This window comes from Helianthus annuus, chromosome 11 (assembly GCF_002127325.2).
Source record: "Helianthus annuus cultivar XRQ/B chromosome 11, HanXRQr2.0-SUNRISE, whole genome shotgun sequence".
NCBI lineage: Eukaryota > Viridiplantae > Streptophyta > Magnoliopsida > Asterales > Asteraceae > Helianthus > Helianthus annuus.
Window position 1 is genome coordinate 90,302,577 of NC_035443.2, and position 25,441 is coordinate 90,328,017.

The 25,441-nt window shown below is 37.7% G+C and overlaps 1 long non-coding RNA gene across 1 annotated transcript; it reads right to left on the reverse strand.

Annotated features, from left to right (window-relative positions):
• Nucleotides 1-24,574: 24,574 nt before the first annotated feature.
• On the reverse strand, nucleotides 24,575-25,210 carry LOC110870834. The gene is made up of 3 exons (XR_002553283.2): nucleotides 24,957-25,210; nucleotides 24,760-24,872; nucleotides 24,575-24,659 (listed from the first exon to the last, which is right to left on the reverse strand). It is a non-coding gene; the product is annotated as an uncharacterized LOC110870834 (long non-coding RNA).
• Between the last annotated feature and the right edge of the window lie 231 nt (nucleotides 25,211-25,441).

Genomic DNA, 25,441 nt, shown 5'->3' on the forward strand with positions numbered 1-25,441 from the left:
CTCTAAATCATGCGTCGTGTAGTTCCGTTCGTGAACCTTAAGTTGGCGCGGAGCATAAGCAATAACTTTATCTCGCTGCATCAATACACAACCAAGCCCCTATGTCGATGCGTCACAATAGACCACAAAATCGTCCGTGCCCTCTGGCAATGAGAGAATAGGTGCGCTGCATAGTCTATCCTTCACATGCTGAAAAACGGTTTCCTGGGGATTACCCCAACGATAGGTGACACCCTTCTGTGTCAGTAGTGTAAGCGGCTGCGCAATCCTTGAGAAACCCTTGATAAACCGTCTGTAATAACCCGCCAAACCCAAGAATTGGCGTATTTCTGTTGGTGTACGCGGTGTAGGCCAGTTCCTGATCGAATCCACCATGGATGGATCAACATGGATCCCATCCTTGTTTACCACGTGGCCTAGAAAGTGGACTTCACGAAGCCAGAAGTCGCCTTTTGAAAATTTGGCGTACAGTTGTTCCTTTCGAAGAAGTTCCAAGATAAGTCGTAAGTGCTGCTCGTGTTCCTCCTGACTCTTGGAGTAAATCAGAATGTCGTCGATGAAAACAATCACGAACTTGTCTAAATAGGGCTTGCACACCCTGTTCATAAGATCCATGAAAACTGCAGGCGCGTTCGTTAGCCCGAACGGCATGACTAGAACTCGTAGTGGTCGTAGCGAGTTCTGAATGCTGTCTTAGAGACGTCCTCATCTCGGACTCTCAGCTGATAGTAACCTGACCTCAGATCAATCTTGGAGTAGTAGCTCGACCCTTGCAACTGGTCGAATAAGTCGTCGATACGTGGAAGAGGATAGCGGTTCTTCACGGTGACCTTGTTTAGTTCGCGGTAATCAATGCACATCCTGAAGTACTGTCCTTCTTTTTCACAAATAACACGGGAGCTCTCCAAGGCGAAGAGCTAGGACGAATAAAGCCCTTATCCAAGAGCTCTTGTAGTTGCTTCGATAGTTCTTCCGATTCTGATGGTGCTAAGCCATACGGTGCGCGAGCTATAGGTGCTGCCCAGAACTATAGGAATGAGGTCGATAGAGAACGTCTGACCAGCGAGGATAAGGTTACAACCCTGAACTATGTGTGGCCTCTAGACTTTTACCCTTAGCTAACACTACGACATGTTTGGTGTTCAAGGGAGTTGGTGCACGTTTTAACATTTGACTAACTTTCAAGGACATATAACTGGTATTCACACCCGAATCAAACAAGACAGTAACATAAAAGTCGTCAAGAAGAAATTTACCCATTGTTAGGTTAGGATCGTTCCTTGCGTCACCCTGACCAATCACGTACATGCGGCCCCGGCGTCATTGTTTCCATTGTTACCCCCAATGCTATCCCTATTGTCGTCCCTGTTTCCATTGTCATGGTTCTGAGTCTGGTCCTGGTTTATTTGCGGACAATGTCTCTTGTAGTGATCTTTAGCATCACACTGAAAACATCCTTTAAAACTCTGTTGTTGCTGCTGATTCTGTGGAGACTGAGGCGGCCGTTGCTGTTCTTGAGTTACAGGACGTGAGCTTCGACAATCCTTAGCTTCATGACCTATCTTGAGACACCTCTGACAACGACCCTTGTTGCACTGACCGCTGTGGTGCCTATTGCATCTGTTACACTTTGGATGATTTCCTCGATATCCACTCTGCCCACGACTACCAGAAAATTGCTGACTGGGACTCTGGTAGTCATCTATCTTTTGCTGCTGCGGCAGAGGCTGAACCGGAACTAATCCATTGCTCAGGTTTCCATCCCACTTGCGTTTGTTGTCACTAGAAGCACATGTAGTAGCAACTTTAACACACTTCGGTAGTTTGTTTTGTTCTACTGCCTGGTCTGTGAGACGATGAGCAAGCCGAGTGACTTGCTGGATAGTGCCAAGATTAGCTGCGGTCACATGACTCTGAATTTCGGGCACCAGACCCTTGAGATACAGCTCGATGCGTTTGGTGGGAGGGTCTACCATAGTGGGACAAAATGTGGCTAATTCATTTGATCTCTTCGTATAAGCCTCAATTTCAGACCCCGCCATCTGTAAGTTGAGGAACTCTACTTCTAGTTTGTGGATGTCTTCCCGACTGCAAAACTCTTCCTTAATTAGGTCCTTGAACTCGTTCCAAGGGGTGGCATTAGCAGCTGCCAGCCCTAACATTTGAACCTGTGCTTCCCACCAGGTTAATGCAGCACCTTCGAGTGTTCCAGTAGCAAACTTTACTCTACGAGACTCAGGGCAATCACACACGTCAAAGTCAGTTTCGAGCCTCTCGAACCAATGGAGGAGGCCTACAACTCCCTCTGTACTGCTGAAGGTACTAGGTCGGCAATCCTTGAGATTTTTGAAGGTGCGAATAGGTGACTGAGCGTGTTGACCTCCTGCTTGTATGGCTGCAAGTGCCGCAGCAATTCGTTCGTTAATGAGAGCCGTCAACTGGGCTTAAGTCAAGTTGATACGTCCGGCCATGATCTTCATAGCAAATGTAACGTAAGTGAGAGAGGTTCGCGAATAGTGCGATGACAGAAGGGAGTAAGCACACAAGTGTTCTCAAGATATAACAAATAGTGAGCAATGTAATCTAAGCATACCACGAGCAAAGTTCTATGTAATTCTAGCATGTAGGCAATAAACATAAACCTTATTACCTAGGATGTTGAGTCTTGCACGTGGAGCGAGGCGTCGTTGTGGATCGTTGAGCACTGTACTGGTTATAGTCTGGTTTTAATAAAAACGTTTTCCCCATATTAAAACCAAGTTCTCTATAACCAATGGCTCTGATACCAATCTGTCACACCCCCAAAATCCACACGCGGAGTACTACCCCTTGGGAGCGTGACTGACCAGGATCAAGCCACCAATCATATAGAACAATGTAAATAGTAAACGTAAATGTAATTTAACCAAACCAATCCACATGAAAGGTGTTCAAAACATAAGTATAAATTCAACGTTTAGCGGAAGCATATGAGTAAAAGCCCAACATAGATAAAGTATGTAATGTCATAATGTTTAATCAAAGCAATCACGATCCTTGTCCACAACGACCGCGCCTCCCAGTGCAAGCTCCATGTATACCTAACGACCTGCAAGGCATGTAACAGAGAGTCAACAACTAGTTGAGCAAGTTCACGGTAAGTAAGTTCGTAATAGTAAGTTTGTTCGTCACATGTGGCTCTACTAGGCCGATAGTATGTTCTATTGGTGGGGGCTTCCCATGTTTGCATATTCTCTAGACTATTCGTAACCATAAGTGTTCCTCTTAACCCGAGAACAGTAGTACGTACGAGCTTTACGTAGGTTTTACGTAAGTGTCCTTCTTTACCCGAGGACAGTGGTACGCGTGGGGTTTACGTAGGTTTTACGTAAGTGTCCTTCCTGACTCTGGAAGACAGTAGTATGTGCTTGTTTACGTAGGTTTTACGTAAGTGTCCTGCTTAACCCGAGGACCATGGTAGATAGTCTAGTAACCGTGTAAGTACGAGAAATCGTTCAATTCCATCATTCAACCCATTCCCAAACCCCAGGAATCCCATGCCTGGTAAAGAGTGTGAACTCACCTTGGTTTGCTCGGTATGCTAAACTATGTGCTCGCAAACAATCAATCAATCAATCAAGGCCTAAGGTAATGCATTTACACACAGTCAGTTCATGTTGGTCAAGTTTCACATACAATCTATGTCACAAAGTGCTTGACAGTTAATCTCATGTATCATATAAGCAGTTAATCAATTTCATGTCTTTCATACTTCACATCAGAGTCTTTCACAGTTTATTCTAATATCTTTATCCAATAATACACTTAACTGAGTTAATAAGCTTAACTGGATTATCATATATGACAGAGTTACATTTTAACAAAGTTACATGCATAACTTAACTCAGTTAACATGCTTGAAAGAAACAACATGCCCTCCAGTATTAATAGGCTATACATAATTAACAAACTAATAGAGTTAATCACTTAACAACTTAACACAATACATAAAACTCGGACCACTCATGTTTAAATCCAAAGTTCGGACTATGCATAAACAACACAAAGTCGGACCATTCATAACATAGGAAATTCGGACCAATCTAGTATATTATTCAAAAGTCGGATCATTAACCATCAAAGGTCGGACCATTCTTGCTTAATGAAAGTCGGACATATCATGTATACAAAAGTCGGATCTTGTCTATGCATCACACAAAGTCGGACTAGAAAATCATCACAAACGTCGGACTAATTACTCATCACAAAATTCGGACCATATGTGATAAACAAAATTCGGACAATACCCTCTTTGCAAAGTTCGGACCTATACAACCTTACACAAAAGTTCGGACCTTGTATGTTTAAACAAAACTCGGACCTTGTAATTGTATATAAAATTCGGACCTATCATGGTATTAATCAAAACTTTGGACTGGATAAGCATTAACAAACTCGGACATACTTCAATCACATAATTCGGACTCAAAACCCTAGTCGCACAGAAACATAAGATAAGCAATGTAACAGTTACGTTCTTCGATCAAGAATCCTAATTTCACACATTGGCCAGTGCTGTAATCCAATTAACAATCAGTTCTTATCATGCATCTTAACATCAGGAAAATGATTACACAACCAATCATATCCATTTCACAATAATCAGAATCAATCAATAAATATAGAACTATTGTATGTAGAACTAGGGTTTTACATGAATCACATAATCAAGGATTAACAACAAACAATTAGAAAATGTTTACCTTAGATTGATTCTAGATGGATTGGAAGATCAAGATTGATGCAAGAGAACTTGTGTAGCCATGAATGATAGCCAAGAATGATGTGAGAATGATTGTAGAGAGAATGATTTGAAGTGACGTATGATGAAAACTAGTGAGAATGATTAGGGTTAAGGGGTTTTATTTTTATTTTCACTACTACCACTAAACACCCCTAAGTATCATCCTTTACACAAAATACCCACTCCACATATAATTTACAGTTTCATCACCAAGTTCATGTATTTCTCAATCATTCATAAAATAACACATAACCTTGCAACAATCACAATACACTTTATCAAATCACAACGTATACAGTTACAAAGCAAACCAATTGTGCAAGTAAGCAATTAAACAAACAGTGAACGTGCAATAAATGCGAAAGTGGAATCTCGGAAACTCGAGTTGTCACATCTACTATTTATAGTCCCAGTGGTTTCGCTTATAGTGCATGACACATAAGCGGAACCTTCTCAATTACCTAATAAGCGAACCTATCTAATGACATATAAGCGGAACTTCTAGCTAAGAGTACATACAAGCGAAACTAAATCATAAAATACAATTTTGACTTTCTAGCTCCTAATTTGACCAGTCTTGACCTAAGACTTGATTTAGACGAAGTCAACAGACATTCCATGCATCAACAGACTCCCCCTTGGATGTTGACGTAGTCTTCAGCTCTTGAGTCTTCAGTCTTGGTCTTTTCTCCAACTCTCTGTCTTCTCATCAAAAGCATTCTTCACAGGTTTCAGGATCATTTCCTGACTCTAACTTCTATCTTCCCATTGACTGTTGATCCAGATTCCCCCTTTCACAGACTCCCCCTCTCAATATGCTAGAATCTGAGAAATCTGGTTCAAGCTTTGACATTTAGCTATCGTTGGGAATAATGAAGTCCAAACCTGTTACTCAACCAATAACATTACAAACTATCTTTCCAACAATAAATCATTAACACAATCAGCTTTAGAAATCCACTCAAGTATTCAGGTCCAAGTTAATGACCCTGATACTCAATTAATCTACCAAGTTCAACTTAATGACCCTGGTTGATCATTTGACGAATCAAACTGATTTTATAAAAACATTTTCACATTTTCTAAAAACAATGTAACAAGCATCAACTTAATGAACTTGTTTTAACTTTTAAAACATCTCAATCTTTGACAAAGTAAGCTCTCCTCATTCTTCAGCTCAGAATCTCCTGCATCTGCTTCAAATCTCGAGAATCAGACAATCAACTTTCCACTCTGGTTTGTCTAAACTAAAACAGAAATAAAATTTTTTTGGATTTTATAATGTGTTCTAAACTACTAAATGACATAACAGAAAACTTAAATTGCAGAATATAAAGAAATTGAACTGTATACAAACTTATTTTTGGCGAGCGTGTCAGGGAATCATATCAGCTTTTTAGACAAATTACTAGTACCGTTAAGCTTAATTACATGCTCAGACTTAAACAATTCACCTCGATTGTCGATATACTGATCCATCTTAAATTCTCACACAGATTTCAATCTATTCAGGATACGATTTAGATGTTTTATGCAGTAAGCTCAATTCATGTGTCCCACCTCTTGAATATACTCCCGTATCCAGAATCCCAATATTCAGTCTTACAGGTAAGTATACTACAATGATATCTGTTCATAAATTAGGTATGCGAGGGCTGAGGGATCTCAGGTCGATACTTCCGTATACGCAGAGAGATATCAGCTTCGACTTTTCAGTATGTCCCCTTTAGAGGATCTTTTAGATACAACAGCAGCGACTATCAATTTTATTGTTTCATCTGCATGCTGAGGGTTTATGCTATATTTCAAGCATTGGGTGAAAGTATTAGCCAAGGACTAGGTCAGAACTTCCGTTCAGCAGAAGTCCCGGAATAATACCCCAGACATCATTGAGTATAAAAACCTAGTATATCAGAATACGAGACCTTTCAAACGAGATTTCAGGGGTTACCTATATATCCAAGTAGTGTTCCCCACAAATTTCACAAGTTTGAAATTTTAGGTTTATATCCCGAATAAATCTACTAAATGTGCGAAAACCTATCGACACATCATTAGTGAGACTGTTTAACTCATTTAGTCTTTACAAATCTTTAGCATACTGTAATTGTCTAGCCAATATACTATCATTTTCCCTATATACACAAGCTCTTTTTCAGATTTTATCATGTTTTTGTATTTTTGCATTTTTTACTGTTTTTGTATTTTCAGAAAATATATCTATTTACAAACTATCTACTCCCCCTAAATACCAAAACACGTAAAAAATCGACAAACCATTGCAGATTGTTTCTCGTCGTCATCCGCAACAGTACTCTCATCAACGCTCACAATTCCATCCGACACTGAAAGCAATTTCATACCATTAAGTTTTAACAAATATTGAAATCGATTTTTATCAAAAGCTTTGGTATGCAAATCAGCTTTTTGTTCGTCAGTGTGGATTTTCTCAATTCGTATCAGCTTTTTCTCGAAGCAATCGCGAATAAAGTGATGACGAATTTCTATATGTTTAGTTTTAGCGTGATGTACTGGATTCTTAGTTATATTTATTGCGGCAGAGGTGTGTTAAGAAACTGCAAACCGTAGTCGCGCATCTGTTGCTGTATCCACAGGATCTGAGAGCAGCAACTGCTAGCAGAAACGTACTCCGCTTCACATGTAGATAACGCCACAGACGTTTGTTTCTTACACTGCCAGGTAACCAATCTAGGTCCAAAGAACTGGCATCCTGCAGTCGTTGATTTGGTATTGACTTTGCAGCATCCGAAATCCGAATCGGAATACCCTTCGAGCGTAAAATCGCCTTTTCTAGGATACCACAACCCCAATATGGGTGTTCCTTTCAAGTAACGTAATATCCTCTTGACAATGATCATGTGCGAAGCTCTCGAGTTAGATTGATATCTTGCTGCGAGGCACGTTGGGTACATGATATCAGGACGTGAAGCAGTTAGATACATCAAAGAACCTATCATGGAACGGTAGAACGTTTCATCAGCCCTGTCTCCGGTGAGATCTAGGTGAATCCCATGATTAGTCTCAAGTGGGGTAGCAGCAGGAGTAGAACTTAACATTCCAAATTTCTCAAGAATATCATGCACGTACTTCGTCTGGTGAATGAAAATTCCCTCAGGAAGTTGTTCAACTTGTAAACCCAGAAAGAACTTCATCTCCCCCATTGATGACATTTCGAATTTTTGCTTCATCACCTGTTCGAAATCTTTGCACAATTTCTCATTCGTTGACCCAAAAATTATATCGTCTACATAAATCTGAACGATCAGAAGATGTCCGTCAACCTCTTTAGTGAAGAGAGTGGCATCCACTTTCCCTCTGATAAAGCTGTTAGCGAGTAGGTGTTGAGACAAAGTCTCGTACCAGGCTCTCGGGGCCTGGTGTAAACCATACAACGCTTTGTCCAGCAGATAAACTTTGTTCTTGTGGATTGGGCGGCTGACCGACATAAACCTCCTCTTTGACCTTCCCATAAAGAAACGCCGATTTTACATCCAACTGATAAACTTTGAAGTTCTTCCAAGATGCAAATGCTAGGAAAATTCTGATAGCCTCTAGTCGTGCTACAGGAGCATAGACTTCTGTAAAATCAATCCCCTCCTGTTGACTAAAGCCCTGAACAACGAGTCGAGCTTTGTTCCTTACAATCACTCCTCTGTCGTCTCTCTTACACTTGAATACCCATTTCGTATTGATTTTCCTTTGACCATCCGGAAAATCCACTAACTTCCACACTCCTAACTTTTCAAACTGACTTAGCTCTTCTTGCATCGCTATGACCCAAGAGTCTTCAGTAAGCGCCTCTTTGTAAGTTCTCTGTTCGACCTGCGAGATAAAACAACTTAATGAAAATTCAGTTTGTAAAGGTGCTACTGTAGAATAAAAACATGTTAAGCCCTGGTCTATTTGACGTCTTGTACGAACGCCTGAATGCAGTTCTCCTATGATTAACTCCTCTGGATGATAAGATAGAGTTCGCGGCATCACTTCGCTTGGAATATCAACATTTCCCTCCAGATTAGTAACATTCTGTTCTGCATCTTGTTCACCAACTTGGTTTGTTTGACTTGAAAACTGGATCTGCTCCCCCTCAGAGTCTGAATCACCATGATAAAAAACTGGCATATTTTCAGCTTCTTGATTATCATTCACCTCCGACTGATTACCAGGAGCAACTTCATCATCATGTTCACCAGCATGACTAGGACCTGCTTCATCATCATTTGTAGTTTCCCGAGGTCTTCTAGAATACTCCGCTGGGAACCTTAGTTGCGATTCATACTCTCGCAAAATATCCAGCTCATCAAAGAAATCTTCATCATCCTCTGAATCTTCTCTCATGTCAAACGAATCCCAAAGTTTATCATAATGATATTTCCATGAATCGCCAGGATTCTGCGGCGGCATAGTGTAACCTTGACATTCAACATTTGCTGCTTCAATAATCCGCTTCTCACTTGGAACGAAGACACGTCGCATTGGATTGGCATAACCAACAAATATTCCCTCGATGCTCTTCGGACCAAACTTTCCATGAGGCTCTATCACTGTACATGGTGACCCGAACGGTTCTAGATACTTCAAATTCGGTTTGCGGTTATTGATTAGCTCAAAACACGTCTTGTTGAACTTCTTGACAGTAAGTACCCCGTTGAGCGTATAGCATGCGGTGGAAACAGCTTCAGCCCAGAAATTAATTGGTAACTTTGAATCTGCAAGCATAGTTCTAGCCGTCTCGATTAGCGTCCGATTTTTGCGTTCTGCGACTCCATTCTGTTGTGGAGTGTACGGAGCACTAAACTCATGCAGTATACCTCGTTCATCACAAAATTCTTCCATCTTACTGTTTTGAATTCAGTACCATTATCACTTCTAATTCTACTAATAGGCCTCTGGTACAGGTTCTCAATTCTCTTAAACAACGCCATCAAACTATCAAACGTTTCGTCTTTCGTTTTCAAAAATGAAACCCACGAAAATCTGGAATAATCATCAGTCACGACCAAACAGTAGTAATCTCCTGTAATACTCTTGACATTCACTGGACCAAACAAATCCATATGAAGTCTTTCCAATGGTCTTGAAACTGAATTGACTTGCTTTGTAGGGTGTGACTTTTTCTTCTGTTTGCCTTTGACACAGCTTATGCACTCTCCTTCCAGATGAAAACCTTTGACATGAACTCCTGTGACCAAATCATTATGCACCAAGTGATTCATCTTCCTTAGGTGAATATGCCCCATTTTCCGGTGCCATAATCTTGATTTTTCTCAGTTGCCCTTGACACAAAACAATAAGCCTGACCCGTGGTTGTAGTAGTTACGCTCATGTCCAACACGTACAGATCATTGACTCTTGGTGCCCTCATGATGATCCATTCCTTAGGTATCACAAATCCCGGTTTCAAGATCAAACATTCTTTGTCAGTGAAATGAGTAGTATACATCTTGTCACAGATCTGGGAGATACTCAGCAGGTTGTTCTCCAGCTCAGCAATGTAGTTAACTCTCTCAAATGTTACGATTCCGTTGGATAACGTTCCTTCACCTATAATCTTTCCTCCTTGATTACCAGCAAAACCTACGTAACCACCATTTATATTTCTCACATCATACAATAACGCGGTCTTCCCTGTCATATGTCTTGACGCTCCACTGTCCATGATCCATCTGGATACAAGTTTTGGAAGATCCTGCACATAACAAACTATGACTTAAACAACTTCAAGAAAGATGCCGATTCATGCTTCGCGATCTAGGAAGCTCCGACAATTCAAACTGTTTAGTCAAACATGGAGTCCACCCAGGCCTCATCAGCCTTAGGTGTAACCTTGACTCTCGCAATTTGAATTTTGAAATTTTCAGCCTTGAGAGGTGGAAATTTTGCATCATAATCAACTGTAATTGATTCTTCAGCCTTTTTCACCTCAGAAGTTGAAATTTTCTTCTCAATCTTTGGCTTCCAAACTTGTTGAGATAATGCAACCCTTTTGTAAAATTTATCGTTTTTAGTTACCAACTTCTTTACGGGTTCATTTTTCACACTCTTTTTCTCAACAACAATTGGTGTTTTACCCTTCACATCAACTTTCTTCTGTTGAGTCTTCACAGTTTCAGTCTTAGGCTTCACATTGGTACACTTTCGTGCAATGTGACCAACTTGATTACATCTAAAGCAAGTTCGAGTATCAGCCACTCGACTTGTGCCTTCAGACTGAGATTGAGAAGCTCTTTTCTCAAAAAATTCTTTGTTTGATTTTGAAAAAAATTCTTTTTCTTCATCAGCAAGCGAACTCGAACTATTCACAAACTTTTTCTTCTCGACAAACCTCTTGTTTGGAACATTTCTTTTCTGATACGATTTACCCTCCTTATAACCACCCGACCAGTTGTTTCTGTTGTTATTGTAAAAACTTGGTGGATTAACAGATTTCTTGTTGTAAACTTTTTCTTTCTCAAACCTCATTTTACTTTTCTTTTGACTCAGATTATTCACTGCTGACAATTCGACTTCTACCAGTTTGAAAATATTTGTCAATTTGTTCATGTTTACATTCTCGATCGGAAACTCTGGATCCGAAAACAACATATCCGAACCCAACATATTGTACATGACAAGATTTGATTCTTCACTTAAGTTGTTCTTGGACTTTTGTTTCGGAATGTATTTGTCCAAGAAACACCCATCTTCCTCAGTAGTGTCACTATCTGTTTTTAGTACATTTTCAACAACACCTTTTACAATATCATTTTGGACACTATCGTCATTGGAAGATGTGAACGTGACATCAATGTTCTCCGGAAGTTTAACTTCACTTTCTTCCTCAATTTCAACCAAACCAGATTCCTTTTTCGTGTAATTATGCAAAATCGGCGGTGGAACTTTGTGAAAACCCACCCCGGTTCCATCAGAATACACGTCTTCGCCAGCTTTGTTTTTCCCGATGGGTTTGGGAACAATATGTTGCAATACAAAACTTGCGGAACTATAGCTATTAAGCTTCAACTGGATTCGCTCGTTTTCAATTTCAGCCTCTTGAACTTTAAGTTTCAAATTAGCGATTTCATCCAGTTGTTTGTTAATTGATTCTTCTTTTACTCTCAGCACTGCTTTTAAATGCTCGTTTTCTTTAAAAGTTTTACCATTTCGATCATCACTATCTTTCACAGTGCTTTTGAGTTTTTCAAATTTTTCAGAAATCTGACGGTTTCAAGAATTAACTTTTCATTTTCTCGTTTAATTTTTTCATGTTCAATTTTATCAGTTTCAATTTGAGCAGTTAATTCTTTAATTCGTTCAGTTGAAGCTTTAACTGTTTTGTCACGACCAAGAATTTGATCCTCAACGCTTTTGACCTTTGCTATCAGATTTTTTAACTTTCTCACCGTTGAGATACATGACAGTGTTACAAAATTTGCACTCTTTGTTGCAATTTTTGCAATCAGCATTTCCTTCGATCTTTTTACCTGACGCATTCGTTGACGAATTTGGACTGACCTGGCCTTTTGAATCAGACACGGAGTTAGAGTCTACCTCAAGTGCTTTAGCAGCCAGCACTTTGTCAGCCATTTTTCTCAGGTTCTCTGCAGTCAACTCTTGCGTAGTATCGATAACTCCAGTATCAATCTTCTTTGTTTTCTCAATCTCTTCTTTCTCTTTTTTCTCTTTCTCATCTTTCTCTTCTTCTTTCATTTTCTCAGTTGGAGTTCCCCACCATTTGTTCTGCCAATACTCATCCTCATCTTTCATTTCCTTGATTAAGGCTTCCAGATCAAGAGTTTTGTGGTCGATGGCAATGTTTCCATACGGATCAAGATAACATTCCCTGTCCGGATCCCATCTTTTCGCTCTCTTCGCTTCCAGATAGATACCAGAAAGTCTAATTATTTTGTTTTCAGAAATCATTTTTCTGTATTTATACTTCTGCTCTTTAGTACGATCATCTTTCCACGGAATAGGTTCAATTTTCGCCATGAATGCGTAACCGACCGCATCTTCTTCTGGTAGGACCTCTTTACTCCAATCATACCCCTCATCATCATAAATCACTGCAAGAGCTCTAGATTTCTCTCTGTTGTCTTCACTCTGCATCAATGTAGGCAGCTCAGATTTATTCTGATGGTATATTGCCTTCTTGTAGTAATCCTCTCTGAAAGGATTCTCCGACTCATCAGCATACGCGTTTCTACATTCTCGTTTAAAGTAACCCTTCTGCTTACACTTGAAACACGTCACTTTGGATTTATCAAAACCCAATTTTGTAGACGGACCACCAATTGATTTTCTGCCCGTTATTTCCTTGAAACGCTGAGCACGACGAACAACACTAGCCATAGCCCAACGAATATCGATTAGCTCCATTTCTTCAGGATCTATTTGGTCATAGTCCTCTTTCGTTAGGTTTGTGTTGCCTATCTTCCCAGCTACTAATCCTTCATACGATTCTAACACCGACGCTAAGAAAACCATTTGTTGCTTAGCCGACTCCTCGTCAAAATTCTGTGCATTCTTCAAATCTATTGCAATGTTGCATTGAAACTTCGCATCAGAATGACTTGCAGATGATGAAGATCCACCGTGATAACCACTGTGACTTCCACTGCTTTGACTGCTTTGACTTTCTTTGCTTGCTGTCGACACATTCTCAGTAGAAAATGCAGTTTTAGGAGAAGTTGCTTTTGGCATCATGCTTTTCGGATAGTACAGATCCAAATTCTGTTGATAAGATGAGTGATTGACTTTGTACGTCTTCTTCAGTTCCAACTCGTGACTTTCAAGTCTCTCAATCACCAAATCTGGTTTCAAATTTTCAGGAGCAATAGTGTTCTTCAACATCAGCGCATAATATCTCCAATCCATCTCGTCTGGTAATGAATCGAACAGTTTGTCAACAAGTTCTTCATCAGAATATTTGATACCATGTCTTGCTAATTCCAGCTTCAGATGACCGAACCTTTCTATCATTTTACAAACTGACTCATTCTTAAGACAACCAAACATATCAAACTCTTTCCTAAGAAGTTTCTTTTTACTTTTTACAATTTCAGTACTTCCTAAACATTTCTTTTCTAACTTTTGCCAAAGATCTTTTGCATTCGTATAATCGATCAAAGAGATGATGTCTTCCCGGACAGACTGGAACAACAAAGCCACGCATTTTTGCTCAGCTACAAACGATTCAATCTCATCAGCTGAAGATAAAGTTTCACCATTTTTGTTTCCTTGATCATAGCCGGTTTTCAAACTCTTCCAACTGGGAAATGCAAATGCCATCATCCAATCTTCAAACTTTCTGGACCACCTACTGTACTCCTCGATAGCCATAAGCTTTGGGGGTTTAACTTTCCGATTCCCAGGCTTCCTTTTTCTTTTCTTTCGGAGGGTTCTCATTCACATTGCTTGACGATGTATCATCATTTCCGGAATTTCCAGCAAACGCGTACATGTCGCTGAATGGGTTTAAGAAAATATCATCCATCGTGAATGTACCTGCAAAAACAACCAACACTTAGAAAAATTTTCAAGATTTTGAAAAATGTGACAAATAAGCGAAACGGTGTTTGACTGATAAGCGAAACTAGAAGTGTCTGTATAAGCGAAACAATATGGTTCAAATGAGCGAAACTACAAGTGTTCTTATAAGCGGAACTATCAAGTTGTCCTTATAAGCGAAACCAACAAATCCGGATAAGCGAAACTATCAGTGACTGAAAAGCGAAACCACTTAATTGTCACTACAAGCGAAACTACTATGTTCCTTCAAGCGAAACCTATGAGCGAAAATGCACAAATAAGCGGAACTACTTGTCTGAATAAGCGAAACTCTCAGTTCGTTTCAAGCGGAACTATGTATTTTCAAGCGGAACCTTCGAAGTCCGTACAAGCGGAACCTAGTTCTAACCAGTTTTCACCATGTTTTAGTCCGAATTTTAACTTGAAACTTTCTAGGGTTTGTATTACTGTATATCACACGATATAGTCAAAATTTAGGCCATTTCAACCGTAGGAACCACTTCAAATCGATAAAGTATAAGAGAAAGTGAGTAGAAATCAGAGAAATCGGTAGAATCGAGCTGTAGTAGTATGAACTCCTCGTCCTGAGCTCTGATACCACTTGTTGGACCGTGTTCCGACCCTAAATAGTCAGTAGAGAACGTTCATCTTCACGTACGAAGGCGAAATCAACGTAAATGAAGTAACAACAGCTTTCCTATTCAATTCCTTTCTTTTTATTGCATTCTGATTACAAATTGACAGAGTTCCGGTACCAAATGCTCTCAACAGTTTCGCTTCAACGTACATGCATGAATGACAAGGTTTCGCTTATGTCTACTATTTATAGTCCTAGTGGTTTCGCTTATAGTGCATAACACATAAGCGGAACCTTCTCAATTACCTAATAAGCGAACCTATCTAATGACATATAAGCGGAACTTCTAGCTAAGAGTACATACAAGCGAAACTAAATCATAAAATACAATTTTGACTTTCTAGCTCCTAATTTGACCAGTCTTGACCTAAGACTTGATTTAGACGAAGTCAACAGACATTCCATGCATCAACAATCTCTTTCCCTTTGGTAAATTCAATATTGCCAAGATGAAGAATAGCAGCAGTAACTCTAAATATCGTTTCCTGTAAGAGTAAGAGAAAGGTAATAATTCTAAAAATCCTGTAAATAGTCTTTTCTTTGTGGAATTTTACTGTTGATTAATGATTAAGAAAATTATATTATTACAATGCAGTTCGTATTAAAATGATTTAGAAGGTTTTATGCATTTAAAATACACTTTGGGTGCTTTTCAACATTTCCATTTTAGCTTATTTTCCTAAATTAACCCATTTGACCCGTTTCCATTTTAACTCATTTTCTTAAATTAACCCATTTGACACATTTCCATTTTAGCTATTTCAAAAATTTTACCCACTTAACCGAAATCAACCAACCAGTTTACTCATAAATGGGTTAAAATTACTACCTCTTATTAAAAAAAACAAAAAAGAAACTTCTTAGGGAAATACAAAATACCTGCTCTTCTTTGCTCATTCCAACAACATCCATAGCTCTCCTCGTGGCAAGATATTCATGGGCGTCATTTACACCAGCAAGCTCGTAGCATTTTGACTGGTTAAGATAATGAAAAGATTTTGGGTTCCCCAAGTGATATTTCTCAATTTCCTGATTATAGAAGAGTATATAACATCAGGTAATAAAAATATTTTGCATACAATTTAGTTACGATTTACGAAACACGATACCTCTTGTGGTACTGCACATAATAGGTAAAAGCAGTGATAGTTGGGCTCAGGGTCATTTATTTGGCAAACACGAAACCTTTCTAGAAGATAGGTCCTTATGGCTGCTCCTGATATTCTCCCGTGCTTATCAAATTGGATTTTGACAAATTTTCCAGAACAACTGAAACATTATCAAAACATCAGAACTTTAGGAAACTTTTAACATGTTTGACCCATTTGAACCATTTCCATTTTAGCTAAGTAAATTTCCGAACATGTTGCCTCTAATTGAAATCTACAGAGCACAAAAAGAATCCAAATTGTTTATTTATAGTACCTACTATATCTACTAATGGATAGTTGCTTAACAATAAATTTTAGAAAACGCTAAATGTAAAATTCGAAGCCTAATGAAACAAAAAAAAAAGGTTCTGAGGTGAATTTTCAGTAAAATAAAAATAAAAAACATTCAAAATGTATGATATACATATGAATCATATACCTTTGAAAATGAACGAATTTACTGCATACATGAATTCGCAAAAGTTTCAACCCAAATCGCATCCCCACTCACGGCTGATGTGTCGTCCGGTCTGTAGGTCACGTGACGGCCTACTGCGTGCCTTCGTTGAACCATATCTACTGTGTCAGTCTTCAACCATCCCTCAACTGCTTCATCCACGGCCACTCCGGAGTACCGGAACCTGTAAACTTCCGCGCCAGCACCGCTTCCACCGCCAGAACACTACCACACCTTCGTCCCTTCAACGGAAAGTTACTCTAAATCAGTTTTATGTGCTAACGAAAGGGAAACCACAAATGTAACAAACTTTAGCAAAAATTTTAATTAGGTATCAAACAAAACTTTAATTAATATGTATGTATATGGTGCAAAATTATCAGTTTCATCAACTCAAAACATTGCACTACGGGAAGCTAGTTGGATAAGAAATCAATACGCCCATAGTTTGACAATATATTACAAAAAAAATCTAACCAAAAAATAATAATAGTCTTTTATTTTACAATCAAGGGAAAAAGAGGGTAAATTTACAAAATCTAATCAAAACCAGCACACTCTAAATCAGAAAACACAACAACCAAACTTACATCAGCAACGACCTATTCGAGAATGGCGGCCAGATACACCGGAGCTTAAAGGGAGTATAGCCAAAGATAATAACCTGCGTAAAACTTGCTAATCAAAACCAGTTATCAAACCTTCCTATCACTCATTCCAATTGTAAACAATCCTCAAAAGATTAAAGAAAAATGGTTGAAAGTTATAAAGCCAAAAAAAGGAACTAGATGACATTTAAAGCAAAATTTTAAATACCTCTTCGATCAAGATGGCTAATCTAAATGTGACTTTAACGTATAGAAGAGTATAAATTGAGCTGAGGGAACCAGAAGCTTCGCTGGAAATCCTTTTCAATCGGTTTGCTTCTTTCCACCATATAAGATGCAACCAAAATCTTATCGGCCAACACCACCTCCATGATGAGCCGCCCTTCCTATCTCGCACCATAAGCCTAGTCCTAGCCGTCTCCTGGAATCATCATTAAACCCTAGATCTGCTGTAAGACCACCATCACATACTCCAATCGTCTTCATCGCAGTACAATATTTTAAGGCTCAATCGGATTAATTTATAACAATCAGTGAATTATAATAGATTAAGAAACAGATTAACATGTATAAAAAAAGATGCAATACCTGATGGTTGTATTCACCCTAACATCATCACCAACACATCAAAAATCCGTAATATTAGGGTTTGCGTTGTTGTATTATGACATAAAGTATCTCAGCTTGAAGAATTAGGGTTTGCGATGTTGTATGATGAAAAAGGAGCATGTTTCTACTTTTGGGTCACACATTGACGGAGCAGCATCTAAGAGCCATGGAGAATAGAGAAGCGGAAGAGAGATGGAGAAGAAACCCTAATTGTGTTTATGTTTTAAAAAGGTGGAAGTGGGTGATCCATTAGTCCGATCCAAACAATCATAAACAAAACTATGGGATTTCGAATACGTGTTAATGAATTTAATGAATTAGGTTTAGAGATACGTACCTTGATCTTTAGACACAAAGAGGCTAAGCTTGAAGAATTAGTGTTTGCGATGTTGTATCATGGAGAAGGAGCATGTTCTCCAATCAGGTTCACACATTGATGGAGGAGCGCAGAGGGATTGAAGAAGAAACCCTATTTCTATTGTTGTTATGAAAGACGGTGTGTAAAAACGAATAAAAAAATGAATTTATAGTAGATCCGAATCCACATATCTAGAAGCCTAAAAATCTGACCCGACTAAAGCCAGATCCCGCGTCTATATTGATTTTGGTTTGTGTTTTGAGAATTTTGGCTTGTGTATTGAGAATTGAGATGGATTCCCTCCCAAAATCACCTTCTAATCCACCTTAACATGCCACATCAGCAAAAATGCTCCACCATCACATGACACATGACCAAAATCATCTCATTTATTAGTATATATAGATATGTAGTGGAGAGTTCAAATGAGAAGAAATTTTTTGTAAGAAGAAAAAAGAATAAATTTCTACTAATAAGAATGCTTTATTTTACTTCATTTAATATAAGTATTTAATGTTACTATAAGGGTACATTGGTAAATCTACATAGGTTATTAATTTGTAGGCTTCTTCTTTAATAGCTAACTACATTAAATAATTTGTAACTTATCTTCAAAATATATATTTTTTCAAAAAAATAAAATAAAATAAAATAATTTAAAATATAGGATAAATTACAAGTTGTGTAAAATAAATTACGAGTTGTGTAGGATAAATTTCAACGTGTAGGATGAATTTCGAAATATTTATGATAATTTTTTATGTGTGTAGGCAAAAAAAGTTAGTGTGAAGGATAATAGTCATTATGACTAATTAATTAGTAAAAATGATAATAAGTGTGTTAGTACATTTATGTCTGTCGCCTCCGTCAATCCAGTCCGTAGCAGATGCTGAAGAAATCAAGACATTATAGTGTTATATTTAGTGAAAAGACAAGGTGGCAATATTGTAATTAATGAGAAGTCTCATTAAACCCCTTGGCCTATAAATAGGAGAGTAGTGTCTTAGTTTTAGGACTTTTTCCATTTGAGAGACTTGGAGCTTTGAATGTTAGAGAGATAGAGAGTCTAGAGAGAGAAAGTGCTCAAGGTGATTCGTGGTGCTTTATACTTGTCGTATATTGAATAGAATCACGTTTGTATTACGTTCTCGTGTTCAGTCCATGCACGTGTACAGATTCCGCACGTCACACGTGTCGATACGCAATCGTTCGGGAGTCGAAAACCGATCCTACAAAATGAGATAAGTGAAAAAACTATTTAATGTATTACAAAATTACCCTTTGTTCTTTTTCTTCTCAATTAAATTTTCTTCTCAAATGAATCTTCCCCTATATATATCGTACGATGTAGTATAGTATACTATATTATAGGTGAGGTATAGGTCTCGTATGAGCATATATAGGTGTAGTAAATGTTCCGTATATGTATCATATAGGTTAATTTTTTATTTTATAGGTATTTTGTTTGTATAACGTATTTCAAGTGTTTTTTGTTTGTTTAATGGATACGATAATCGACAATATACGCAAAAATACGACACTGTATGGACATAATATGCCATAATACGGAACAATATGACAGTTAGAGACATAATACACCATAATACGTTATAACACGACACGTATAGACAATATACACCACAATCCGATATTTCATTACAAAATATGTCAAGTTATGATACCGTACGACACGTTAGAGTATAAGTGGATTCCAAACAAAATTACACGTAATCATGGAATACGACACCGCATGGAACTAAATGTCATTAGATCGACACGTATAGAAAATATACTTCATAAAATGACACGTAATGACAAAACATACGCTCGAAACGACAAAAACCTAAAATCTAAATTTTTTTACTTCACCCCTATATGAATGTATAGAAGAAAACTCCGTCATATAGTAGTCTAATACGAATCGTATAGACCTACACATCCGTATAGGTCCCCTAAATTCTAAAAAAACAAGGAGTTAATTGATAAATTAGGGGGTCTTTACCTATCGTATAGACCTATCATATAGACGAAAACTCCGCCGTATAGTAGTCTAATACGGATCGTATATCTTAGGATATGAGTTTGAATTGTTGTGAATAGTTAAGATGAAACAATGTAAGAAGATAAACAAATATGGAAATATGCAGCGGAATAGTAAACTTTTGATCACAACAATGGAAGATTTTCTTTCATCATCATGCTTTTGTAAAATATTGAAATTACAATGATTCACGTATGCATGAGAATTACAAACTCCCCCTCAGCCTGATCACTCCTATTTGTTCGTACAAAATGTCAAGAAGAAAAATGATAAATGGAATAGTACATGCACTGTTCTATTTATAGTACAAATCAAATATCTGAAGCATGTTGGCTGACGTCACCTAGATAGTGACATCTAACAACCTAACGAACTCTAACATTTTCTAATAGTCTAAGCACTGTTACATTAAAAAATCTGTTGAGCAGCATCTATTGAATAATCATATGTTGAGCTTTAATCTCTATTGAACCATAGCAGACCTTTTGCTTCAACAGACTTTGCCTTCAAGTAGAGGTTCGTTCCCTTTGGCAGACCTTTGTATCAGCAGACTTTGTCTTCATCAGATGTTTCTCTTTGGCAAACTTTGGCTTTAACAGACTTTTGGAGTAGCAGATGTTGATGCCTTTGTCATTGGGGGAGCATTTCTTCTAAGCACTGTTATTGGTGATCAGTTGTTGTAGATTATTTTGGATTTCCAATCATATGTTCTTTTGGCGGTGTCCACATGATCCAACAATCTCCCCTTAGAACAGATGTTGTCAAAACAATCATCTCTTTGACTGAACGGTAGTTCATACCTGAGCTCTCAAGGCCTCGCATAAACCCAGAGTAGATATATCAATATAGTATACCCACCTGTAAGACTGAATCTAGGGAATCTTGATACGGGAGTATATTCTGAGGTGGGACACGCGAATAAGTTAAGTTCTTAAAACACTAAATCTCGTATCTTGGATCAACTGAAGTTTGTGTGAAAATTTAAGTGGATCAGTTTACTCACAATCTAAGTGAATTGTTTAAAACTTGAAGTCTATCAAGGTCAACGGTGCTAGTGATTTGTCATAAACTGATATGATCCTCTGACGCGAACTCATACAAAAATATGTTTGTAAACATTTGTTTACTGCATTTTTTTAAAGGAAAAAATTACAAAAAGATTTTCAGTGTGTTTTAGCAAAAACTTTGAAAAATACAAAAAGATTTTGTTTTTACTTTATTTTCGACAACCGATGTCTGAAAGCTGAATTTCAAAGTCTAGGTATGCTGAATATGTTTCTAAAAATAAATAAGTTTATTAATTTGAAACTTGAGGTTTTATTCGAAAAATCAAAAACAGTTTGTGAAATCTCCAAGGTCATTAATTTGGACTTGGATGATTAACTGAGAGGGTTTAGGATTCTTTCATTGTCAAATATATAGAAGTTATTTGATAGGAGGAGAGAGCCAGGTAATTTGTTCCTGCTATAAAGCTAGGTTACAAATCCTAGATGAACCTGAAAAGCTTTGATTGTAAAAATGACTGTGATAAGAGCTAGGTTTCTCGATCCTAAAATGCTTAAAAATTTCTCTCATGAATGTTTAGAAATGTCAGATGATAAGCCAGATTACGATCCTGATAGCTGAGTCTAAAGGGGAGTATGGAGAAAAGCTCAAAGCAAGGGGGAGCTTGCAATCAAAGAGCCAGGTGTTGATCCTGAAAGTTGTTGGAAACTTAAAGAAAGGGGGAGCCTGGAGAGAGAGTCTGCTGAAAGGGGGAGTAGCTGACGCTGTAAGCATATCCAAGGGGAGTCTGTTAGAGTAAAAGGGATAGTCTGTTGTGCTGAAGATGTCAACTCTTCTGGAAGACTCAGAGAGAAAGAAGATAGAAAGCTACGAGATTGACTGCAACAATATCCAAGGGGGAGTCTGTGAGTGCAGTATGTCTATCGCTTCCGTCAATCACGTATCATAGCTTAAACAGATGAGACAAAACTGATGCTGAACTAGAGAAAAAGCATAAAGTTCATATGTGTTGAAGTCCATCCATACAGATGGACATAAAGCCATCCGGACGAATGGAGGTCAAAGCCTATACATAAGATTCCAAGTCCATTCGGACGAATGCACAAGCCCATTCGGACGGATGCAGGTCCATCCGGAGATATATAGTTACGGATGAGCTATTACTATAAATAGGTGTAGGGTCTTGTTTTATGTAACTTTGAGCATTATAGAGGCAAAGCTCTACTCGTTTGTTTTCGTGGTTGTGAACTTTCATATTATCAATAGAAAACAAGTTTAATTACTTCTTTGTGTCTGATCTACACATGTACTTAGATTCTGCACAAGATACGCGTTCTAAGCATTCAACGGTTAAGGAATCGATCATCAGGACGAATCCACAAATCTTCTAACCTAAAAGCTTCAAACTCTTTCAACCAAAAATAACTTTTTATTAAGTATTAGCTCTTTCTTAAAAGATTAAAGGTAAAAACTTCTAAAAGCTATTAAAAGCTTCATGCAAAACATACCCTTACTAGATTTTTAGAATTTTTCAGAATACAAAACGTTTCATTTAAATTGATATAACTTTGACCTCTAACCCTAAAAACACGCATTTAAAATGTTCATTTTGCCAAGTCATATCCTCAATAATTTTCTAAAAGAAAATAATAATAACTGGCATACTTTCTTTGTAGTTTCCTCGAGATACATATCCCTTAAAAAACTGCCACTTGTCTCTACTCTTTTCCCAGCTATTAAAAATAATATATTAAACATGAAAAACATAAAACTATATAAATATGTTTTGATTTCTCGGTCAAAAAAATACTAGTTTCAGATATGCGTACAACCAATAGGGCACCACGTACAAGCTGTTAAGAGACATTGAGGTGTGCTTAATCTTGATTGGTGAGTTGAGAAAGTAACAGGAGGAGTGTAACGAGTCACACGCACCCAATATGAATATTATAGTATATAGCCCATAATACAAATAACGTGTTTGACCTTTCAACAATACAGAGCCATTTTACCTTAAAACTAACTAGTGGTATCAAACCTGGCGCGTTGTGCCGGGTCTTCTCAGCTATACGACGGGAATTTGATCGATATCAGTTTGTTTCGGTATCGACACTCATTAAAGCAAAAGGAAAAGAACAAATAAAAAAAATTAAATCGAGATATGACCAAAAGAATATCAAACACATAATTGGCCTAAATTAAACGTAGTAAGAAGACATTCTATTCCAAATAGAAGGAACACATCCTCCACTTATACTGTTAAAAGTGGTGGGTTCCAAAAAGGAGTTTCATTTGCTTGATTTTCGTCGACTTAATGTAACCCAACACGTTTGACCTGCACATAAAAGTCGCACAAAAAAATTAGACTACAATTTGATGGATCATCTATATAATCCTACAAAAGTCCTAGTATTTCAACTCCAAGTTACCCAAGTCATTATAATATTAGTAGCTTAAGTAATCTTTTTAATTTAGACCTTAGTTTTGTTCGATAATTAATTTTGTATTCTATTCTGTAGTACCGATGGGGCCTTAAATAGAATGGAATTGTTGAACATTCAAATTGACATATTTTTTCATAATTATTTATGTCAATAGTGTATCATGTATCAGTGTTATCTTTTGTTCGTATTTTCTCTGCGGATACCTAAGTGATGTTAGGTACATTATCTGCTTCTTGTAACTCACATCCATCATACTTGGGTAGTTTTGGCGAATATACGCCGTGGTATGATACCTGTTTTATTTATGTTTTTCATGTATAAAGTCATGTTGCTCTTAGCTACTTACTCGAAATCATAGAAGGCAGAATATATAGATTATAGCATATGAAACCATCTTTTTTACGACTCTATTCTACACCCTTTTTTGCAAAAGTGGGGAAGTCCCAAATTTCCCGGAGTGAAGCCAGTGTTTTCATATCTAGAAGATCCAATTATTTCTTTTCTTTTTGTTTAGTTTTTTTTGGGGGCTAAATGCAATAAACAGCAAAGTATTTCAGGCTTATTCCATGTTTGGTAATGGGGTTTTTTTAAACACTAAAAACATCTAATATATGGATTTATGGGTGAAGAATTTACCTGCTTCTTCAGAGATTCAAAGTTCTCCATGCTTCATAGATGCAAAGTTCTTCACACATGAATAGGTCTAGTGCTTTATGTTGTTCATTCAATATATCACGCACATCATGAGTAGATTTAGCAAATAACTGCAACCTGTAAAAGCTAGAAAATAACAAAACAAATAACATCAATAACGTATTAAGCAGATTGAGAAAGATTTTGCTCCACGTAAGCAAATAAAAGAACATCCTTTTGTCATAATCCCCTAATCCATCTAATATATATACTTTCAATCAAACTAAAGTAAGATAATGTGTTTGAAATGGGGTTATACCTCATTGTTATGAACCACGGGAAGAAGACAATTCACCTTCCAATTTATCTCTTTCAGTCAAGCTTGGTTCTCTTTGACCATATCTAGTCAGAGTTGATCAAATCAATTTTCAGACATAAGTTTAAAGTTCGCATCTACAGTTGGAGATGGAATCACAATTTATCCAATCAGTTATGTCCTTACCCATTCGCAGAGAAACTCTTCACCACTGTCTCATTCCATTCAATTGATGTCTCGCAATTCTGTACTTCTTTCTTCACTTTCTCGTACATCCCGTCCTTGCACTTCATTGCAACCTAAAATAGCTAAGAGAAAGTAAATCAGCATACAAATAGCGTTTACGATATCCGAAAGACATTAATTTTGGATCAGATTGTTACCTGCGAGCAACCTTTCTCCGAGAGAGGCACCACCACGTTAGAGGCGGCCACAACAAATAAATTAAGTTTGAAATCTAGCAATACGTAAGTTCATATATTCACCGGTGGGGTAAAAACCCTAAATTCTCTTTTAGGGATTAACAAATAGATTGAAATCACATAAGTAACCCAAAAAGAGAGATAGAAACTCTCAACTTGATTTGGACATAACACAGACCTCGACTTTGACTCAGTTTCTTCAGTATATGTTTCATCATTGGTTTTTATTTTGAATACTGATGGTTTTAAGGGTTGTGAGAAAACAAAATTACCTGAGATTCTGCGGAAATCTCTTTGTTGCTTCTTCGCTGGTTCGATCTCCTCTAATATGTGGAATATCGGAAGAAAGAGACGAAGGGGGTGTGTGGCGCAGAAGAAGCATGGTAGACCTACAAAAAATCGTCTGCCCTGGCATCCCAAATCCTCCTGCCGCCACCGCTAATGAT